The sequence below is a fragment of the Sphaerodactylus townsendi genome, unplaced genomic scaffold (assembly GCF_021028975.2).
Source record: "Sphaerodactylus townsendi isolate TG3544 unplaced genomic scaffold, MPM_Stown_v2.3 scaffold_22, whole genome shotgun sequence".
Classification (NCBI taxonomy): Eukaryota; Metazoa; Chordata; class Lepidosauria; order Squamata; family Sphaerodactylidae; genus Sphaerodactylus; species Sphaerodactylus townsendi.
Window position 1 is genome coordinate 405508 of NW_025950385.1, and position 7428 is coordinate 412935.

General features: G+C 47.0%; 1 non-coding gene across 1 annotated transcript; it reads left to right on the forward strand.

Moving 5' to 3' along the window:
- Positions 1-3758: 3758 nt before the first annotated feature.
- On the forward strand, positions 3759-3867 carry LOC125425225. The gene has a single exon (XR_007243332.1). It is a non-coding gene; the product is annotated as a U6 spliceosomal RNA (small nuclear RNA).
- Positions 3868-7428: the final 3561 nt, after the last annotated feature.

Genomic DNA, 7428 nt, shown 5'->3' on the forward strand with positions numbered 1-7428 from the left:
TGTTACGCCACTGCCCCTGTCTGCATCTACGTCAACATCTGAGTCATGGACATATTCCAAGAAAGAAATTGGAAGCATCTGGGTCCTGAAAGAGTCCCTGGACAGACTAAGAAGAAGAAGAGTTTGGATTTATATCCCACTCTTTTCTACCTTTAAGGAGTCTCAAAGCAACTTACAAACTCCTTATCTTTCTCTCCCTTCTCAGGTAGGTGGTTGCAGACCCCTGTTTTGGACTAACTAGTTTTGGGCTTACCACAGGATGCCAAGTTCTACCTGGCAACCTGTGCGAGGGAGCAATGGCTTATTCAGTGACATCACTTCCTGTCTACACTGACTGTTGCTGTTAACACTGCTGATGCTGTAATGTTTCGGCAAAACTGTGTGGTACAGCCCTGGTACCCTCCAGCAAAGAAATGCGTCCACTTCCTGACTCATGGAATGCTCCTGGTGTCCTAGACTCCCATTTTGGCACTCATTGGAAAGCTGAGGAAAGGAGTGGCTAGGGGAGGGAGGGTTGGAGGTGTGACAGGGTGGGGGGAGGGTGGAAAGATTAGGATTGGGGTGGGGGAAGGTGGAAAGTGGTTGGGGGTTGGTAGGTGAGTATGAGGGTGGGAAGGATTTGAAGTTAGGATTGGGGTGTGGGAGAGAGACAACATGAGGGTAGGGGTGGGGGAAGATTAGAAAACAAGGCTTGGGTGGGGGAGGGTGGGAAGCTGTAGGTGGGGGTGGGGGTGGCAGAGCCTGGGCTTCCTCGTGGGAGTGGGGGGGAGACAGACGAGTGTCCATGGAGCAGCTCCGTGGGCCCTCCCCTGTCTCCCCCCTCCCCTGTGAGGAAGCCCGGGCCAGGGGTGGGGGGATGACGGGGCTTTTTTGCAACAATTGACATTGCTACGGGTGGTCTGGGGTAGGGAAGGTGTGGTGAATCCTGCTATAAAGTGCTGTATCAGCCATTGCATCAGCAGTGGGAATCCACCCATGTCTAGGACGGATGGAATGTATGGGAAGTTGACAGAGAGACTGGCTCTGTCCCATTGTTGCCGGGACACCCCTGGTTTACATACTATGCCAAACTTAGGAACAGTAACAGAGAAATTATTAATGCCCTGCCCCAGAATGCCTGGCCACGCCCCCGTCACGCCCCGCCCAGCCTCACTGGCGCTACGCCACTGTTTGAATCCCACCACCATGGGAACCTGTTACTAAAATTTTGGGATCCCACCACTGCCTGGCTCATTTTTTAATAACACTCGATGAACACCAGAAAAAGTGTTGGTGAGTCTCATGGCACCCCAGGGCACCATGCTGGGGACGCCTGAACTAAAAATTTGTACGTGGGCCCTTGGTGTGGCAGGAATTTTACTGGGAAAGATGAACCAAATGTCTCATTCCCCCAGATGCTCACCTCTGACACGGCTTTGTTCGGAAGGTCTTGATTTTTTGGGGGATATGCACTGCATCAGTGGTGGGATCCAAAAATTTTTGTAACAGGTTCCCATGGTGGTGGGATTCAAACAGTGGCGTAGCACCAATGGGGCTGGGCGGGGCACGACGGGGGCGTGGCCGGGCATTCCAGGGGCGGGGCATTAATAATTTCTCTGTTACTGTAAAAAACTCTTACTGTAAAAAAAAAGTTCCTAATTTCCAGCTGGTATCTTTCTGTCCATAATTTAAACTCATTCTAGCAAGTCCTATCGTCTGCTGCCAACAGAAACAACTACTTCTCCTCTAATTGACTGCCTGTCAAATACTTAATACTTTCAAAGACTTAATTTTGTTTCTAGAACTCAAAAGAAGGAGACTTTCCTTAAACAAGGAACTTTACCATATTTCTAAAACATGTTTTTAAAACAGCCCAACAGGGAGAATTATCCCGTTTTCTACCTTCGCTAACCAGCCACATAGGAAACAACAGGACTTCATGATTTTTGGACCTAATGGAATTTCTAACGGAAAAGCGGACCCAATTAGTAACCCCCTCTCGGCACACACAAATAATGAGTAACCCACTCTCGGGAACTGGTGAGAACCTGCTGGATCCCACCTCTGCACTGCATGGACCCTGTTGCTAAATTGCCCTTAATTTTTCTTAAGATTCTGCCTATTGTTGGCCAGTTATATTCTGAGACAAGGAGAACTGCCTGCTTTCATGGAGCAGCGAGTTGTCTTTTGAAAACTGGTGGTTAAAAAAAAGACTCTGCAAAAGCTCCCTTCTTAATGAACAGCCCCTGTGCACTTATTGTTACGTACGGGAATTGAGACAGAGGCAGAGATGCTTGGAAAAGTATCGGCGCGGGGTGGGGTGGGTCTCTGTGGCCATTTTTGCAGGAGATCTTAGGTTAATGAAATGAAATGGCAAGCGCTTCGTTCGGAGGATGAACTTGAGGTTGTCCCTGCAGGTTTTGAAAGAGAAACCTTGGCTGGAGGGTACAGAACCATTGATTTAGACCCCCGGCAGACGGCTGAATAGCAGGCATTGAACCATGAAGGTAAATTCTCATATTTCATTGTTAGAAGGTTAGCTGGGGCTCTTAGGCTTTCAGTGATAATCACCAACCAATTCTGCCTTGTCTTTTTTTCTCCCCCTCCTTGGGTTCGGAGCAGAAGAGAAAGGCCTCTTCCTTTTGTGCGCTAAAATGCTTTTAGAAACCATTACAACCCCCTAACCTTTTCAGTATATGGACTTGACAGAGGATGCAGGGTAGCGGCTGAAAACACCGTCCATATCTACCTATTTCATTTTTAACATTTTACCTTTCCTCCAAAGAGCACTGTGTGCTACGCATTGCATGGTTCTCCTCCATCTCATCCTTGTGCCCATGGATCCACCACATCAAGGTACTCTTTAGGAATTCCTCCAATCTCTATGATAAATCTATATATATAAAAATCTATCAGTGCGTTTTTCGATCTATATATATAAAAATCTATCAATGCGTTTTTCTGCTGACAGGTAATCTCCCAAACTACTGGACCGATTGCTTTGAAATTTTCACACAACATCGCATTTGTGTGCGGCCAGGTTTCCATACTGTTTCCACACCTCCTGTTGTGTACATGTCACAACTGCGCCAGTTATTGTGTACATGCCACACCTGTGACAGTTGGAACCACAGTTCTGTTCCGCAACAGTGCCATCTGCTGGCCGTCAAAGCAACACCCTCTGATACAAGGGTGATACAACCATGATACAACCCTCTGATACAACCATGCCTTCCTTGAAAACTGCTGCCATCTGGAGTGAAAAAGATGGGGCCCGCCATCTGGAGGGGAAGGTGAGGGCGGGTCCGGGGGTTTGCTGGACCAAACGCTCTGAAATTTGAACACAACGTAGCTCATGCGTCCCAGCGTGTTTTAAGTTAGGTAATTCGCCTGCAAGGGAAGGGAGTGAAAGAGACAGGGCCTGCCACCTGGACATGGCCCACCCACCCTAGCAGGGGCGGGGTGCCAAGCAAGGGAATGGGAGACAGGGAGGGGAGTGAGGGGCCCCTTGCCCCTCCCCTACCTTGCAAGCATTGTGCAATGACACATGTTCAAACCGTTTGCTTCCCCTTTTCTTTCTTTTCCATTTCACCAGGCTGAGCCACAGCAACGCGTGGCCAGGCCTGCTAGTTCAAAATAAATAGGTACAGCTGTCCCTGGACTGTACCATTTCAAGCAAGATTTGTGGGATTCCTAGAGTGCTGCATGATGCAGTGACATCACTTTTGGAGTTTCATCTGGGAGTGATGCTGTAACATTGCACAACACAATGCTCCTGTGTCCTATCACTTTGGCAGCACAGAGACTATGATTGAAACAATATAGAGAGGATTAGCATGGTCCCTGCACAAAGATGACACATAAATACATCACACATTCCACATTTTCCACTTGGACTACTTAACATGCTGGGTTTGGATGCTCAGTTTGGACTGTGAGTTTTGAAGGGATATTTCCTTCCCCATGAATTCCTTCTGCAGTTCATATTGCACTTCTGCAGTTCATATTGCTCCCCCCTGTATCTTTCTCTCCCATTTGAACGGGGCCACGTGGCACACTACCTGTATTGCTTAATAAACCCTGCTCAAAGGAGAGCCATAATGCTGGCCAGGTTTAATGTTATACCTTCTGCCTTGTTACATGGCAGATTTAATAAACAAGAAAAGGCTAAAAGATTGTGCCCATGTAACGATGGCTCAGTTGAATCTCTGGCCCACCAATTACTACACTGTCTCAGATTCAAGGAAATCAGATCCAAGTATGTGAATCTTACTCCTTTACATTTACCAGATCTCCCCGATTTAATTAGATTACACTACTTGTTGGACAATCCTGATCCTTCTCTCTGTATGATAGTGGCAGACTTTCTCCTGGAAATTACTAAACGCCAGTAGATTTCCTTCGACCTAACATTTATTTCCTGTATTGTATAAGCTTTTTAATCCATTTTTATTATTGTTATACTGTTGTCTATGCCAATAAAGGTTTGCTATTATTATATTGCACTTCTATCTATTAACATGAGCATAGTATAGTAAATATGCACTGCATCTTTGCATTGTCATCTAAGACTATTTGGAGCATTATTGTAGCTTATGGTATAGCTTACAATTATTTTGGAGGTCTGATTTGACAGCACCGCACCTATTTTTTGGGTTTATTCAACTTGTTACCAGCCCCCAGTAACTCCTTAGGGCAGAGAGACACCTGCAACTTTCCTGCCAAATTAAAGAGTCAGTCTACCTTGGGTGCTGCATGGTTTCCGGGCTGTATGGCCGTGTTCTAGCAGCATTCTCTCCTGACGTTTCGCCTGCATCTGTGGCTGGCATCTTCAGAGGATCTGATGTTGGGAAAGCAAGTGGAGTATATATACCTGTTGGAGTGTCCAGGGTGGGTGAAGAAACATTGTCTGTGAGTAACAAAGAAGACAGCCAGGTCAATAGGTGAGGGCATCTGAATAGAAGTATGAGTAACAATGAAGTCTATGGCATGGGAGTAACAATGGAGATAGCAAGGTCAATAGGTGGGAGCAGCTGAATAGAAGTATCCTGGCCTTTGTTTCCTTTGTCTATAGTCATCCTATGTTTGTGTGGAACTGATTAGACACTGTCTTGACTCTAGTATTTTTCAATACTGGCAGCCAAGTTCTGTTCATTTTCATGGTTTCTTCCTTTCTGTTGAAATTGTCCATGTGCTTCTCTGTGTAGTCTGATGTAGTGGTTGTCAGAGTGGTCCAGAATGTCTGTGTTTTCAAATAATATTCTATGTCCAGGTTGGTTTATCATGTGTTCTGCTATTTCTGATTTTTCTGGCTGAAATAGTCTGCAGTGCCTTTCGTGTTCTTTGATATGTGTCTGAGCGCTGCGTTTGGTGGTTCCTATGTAGACTTGTCCACAGCTACATGGTATGCGATAGTCAGTCTACCGTTCTGCTGCTTGAAATGGTACAGTCCAGGAATAGCTATACTCATTTATTTTGTGGGAACCCCCCCCCCCCCGTTGTATTGGCTAACATACAAATACTGACCCAATGAACCTAAGCAAGGAAAATGAAGGTCTCTTAACTTTCAATTGATTATTAAAACCATAATAATTGATGTTTGAGTGCCATATTAAGGGCAAGAGGTTCGTTGCTTAGCGGTTAGACCCTTGGCACATATATTTAAAATAATCAATTAGTATTTATTTCACGTAAAATACCATCCCTGTTATGTCTCAATTAGATGCTTGTTAGGAGGGGTCATGAATGTAGGCAGCTGTGTGTTTCCATTGGGAATTTTGGGAAGCTGTGAAGTCATTTCCTGGGGGGCACTCTAGGAATTGTCCCTAATCTCTAGGGTGAAGACTATAGAGATGTAAGGAAATTCCCAGAGCATCACTGTGGAGACTATTTCCTGGCCATTTTTCCCTCCAACTTCTCAGTTTCTGGAGGATGGCAGGTTGGGGCGGAAAGTGGATGTTTTCTTGCCTGAGCCAGCTCCATTGGTTTGATTGCTGGCAGTGTGCCCAATTTTCACACAATATCTTCCGTGTTTTCAGAGGACAAGTTGTGTGCTGTGTGGACTGTGTGTGTGTGTGTGTGTGTGTGTTTTAGGTGGCTTTTTCCCCCCCAAATCCTCCGCTGTCAGGGAGTGATGTTGGAGACCTGTTCTGACAAGGCTGGTTGTATATTTACAGTTGGTGGGAAAGAAGGCTTCATCAATCTTCCGGCTTTGAAGGGGACAGGCCTGTTCCCATGAGCACCTGCTCCAGGAGAGCAGCTGAACTGTGACTTTCTAGGGAACCGGCTGTAAATTCTCTCCGTTCCCCCCTCCGCAGCCTACCCCAGGCTGGAGGTGTTTAACCTTCCCCGGCTGGCAGACGTCCCGGCAATCAGCGCAGAGTGCAGAGACTCGGGTTCTTTTTAATTAACCTTTTGTTTCCCACGGCAGGTGCTTTGCACATTTGTAACGCTACTGGAAGGGGGAAGGGACTAGTGGGGAAGGTAGATCCTGTTTTCAGTTGGAATGAAAGCCTACCCATCCGTTCTGGTCACCGTGTCTCAAAAAGGACATGGGAGAGTTGGAGAAATGAGAGAAAAGGGCAGCTGAGACGATCACAGGTGGGCCAGATCTCCAAGACCACGGTAAGCTGCAAATAGGTTCGACCCAGTTCCCTGAGAAGGGTGCTGACCTCGGTCGAAGCCATTGTTGTTCCCCACTGCAACCAGCTTGATCCCAGCTCGGAGGGCGGGATCATCCTGGGCCTCTTCGCCGCTCCGTTCCGATTGGCTAGCTACTGTTCTGACGGCCACGTTCCGGGCCTATCCCTTTCAATATCACACGCTATTAAAAAAAAAAACTGCCAGAGGAATGGAGGGACGAAGGTGGCGTTTTTTGATTGGCCAGCTGTACGCATGCCCGAAACACTCAGCTCTGATTGGCTGAATGGGGGTCTCCTGGCACCAGAGATTCCGCACTTTACTGGAATCGAGCTGAGTTCGTGTGGGGTTCCCTGAAAAAGTAGTAGTTCCCAACTGGAGTCGGAAATGTGACCGTTACACGGGGCGAAGCTGGTACAAAACCACGTCGATCCCAGTGGTTGTGCGGAGCACTTAGGTCGAACACAGCTCGAACTTAGGTCGATAACGCAAGTGCGGAATCAACCTCAGAGCACGTTTCCTGTGAGGAAAGTCTGGGGCTTCTCCGTTTATAAGCCAGGGCCCTGAACAGATGCATTATAGAGGTTTTTATGCATGGGGTGGAGAGGGTTGAGAAAGGTTGAATTCCCACTGAAAATTAAATCTAGATACAACCAAGTTTCAAAAGAATCGGCCCCTTTTCATCCAGGTTCCAACATCCTCACTGCAGCATGTTTCTTGTGAAGACGTCTAGGCCTGCCACTTGGGGGGGGGGGGTGCCTGCTGTCAGGGGTGCAATTGTTAAGCTAGCAGCATCAAAAATTCAGAGTG